The following is a 921-nucleotide window of genomic DNA, read 5'->3' as shown; positions in this document are numbered from 1 at the left end:
TGAACATTTGGCTCACGGTGTAATGGAGGCAGGAGCCTTTATGTGTGGTGGACACTTTGTAGCCTAATTTCTGGCTCCCTTTTTTTCTCTCTCTCCTACTCATACCATCATGTGGGATTTTATCTATCCTTACAAATTGCCTTAAATCCTTCCTTCTTAGTTTAACTGGCCTGAGGCAGTGGCCTCTCCATTCTGATGTGGAGTATAACAAATAATTTCCTAGATCTGAAAAAACTCTTGCTTCTGCCATTTGATGACTTATACACAGCTTAGTCCCAGAGCACAAATGAAAAGAAAAACAAGGGAGTCAGCTTCCTGCAGCAGCATCTCCTACAGTTGTTCCTCCGCACAGCGCACATGTAGCTTTCTGGGTAGTGGCCTCATCACTCACCCACAGCCACGGTCTGCGGCACGTGGCCTGGATCCGGTGGTGAGCATGGCAGGCTGCTCAGTGCTGCAGGTCTGCCATCCCTAGGACATTTCTCCTCTTGGGAGAGGAGGCTGGCAGGGCACAGCACCTAAAGCCCCTGCTGCTTCCAGATTCTGCTCCTGCACCATGGGCACCTGTCACGTGCAAATGCTGGGACAGATGCCTTCCCTGTGCCGTCTGGATTCTCACAGCGCTGTTGGGGTCCGCGTGTTTCCGGAACAAAGGAATGAACACACAAGACCACACCAGACAAGACACACGTGGCGGCCGCCCCGAACGACACGCTCAGCTTTATTTTATACCATCGTTTGTGGAATGTTAGCAAGTTGCCAGACACATTGCTGTTTCTCTGATCTTTCCCTGACTTTCTGAATTTCCAAGATGTTTACATATAAACAAGCCCCCAGGGTCTGCTATTTGCAACTGAGGCCAGTCTTGTAGGCTCCTTTGTCCTCCCTGTTTGCAGAGGAGGAATGCCCAGCTTCGTTTGC

General features: G+C 50.2%; 1 protein-coding gene across 1 annotated transcript in view; it reads right to left on the bottom strand.

Annotated features, from left to right (window-relative positions):
• Positions 1–921, bottom strand: part of RBFA (ribosome binding factor A (putative)) — a 17,323-nt gene that overhangs the window by 12,607 nt on the left and 3,795 nt on the right. The gene's annotated exons all lie outside the window — the stretch shown is intronic.

The sequence above is a fragment of the Colobus angolensis genome, unplaced genomic scaffold (genome assembly GCF_000951035.1).
Source record: "Colobus angolensis palliatus isolate OR3802 unplaced genomic scaffold, Cang.pa_1.0 Scaffold135, whole genome shotgun sequence".
NCBI classification, from domain to species: domain Eukaryota; kingdom Metazoa; phylum Chordata; class Mammalia; order Primates; family Cercopithecidae; genus Colobus; species Colobus angolensis.
Note: the sequence above shows the minus strand (reverse complement) of the source record. Positions and strands in the feature narration are given on the sequence as shown.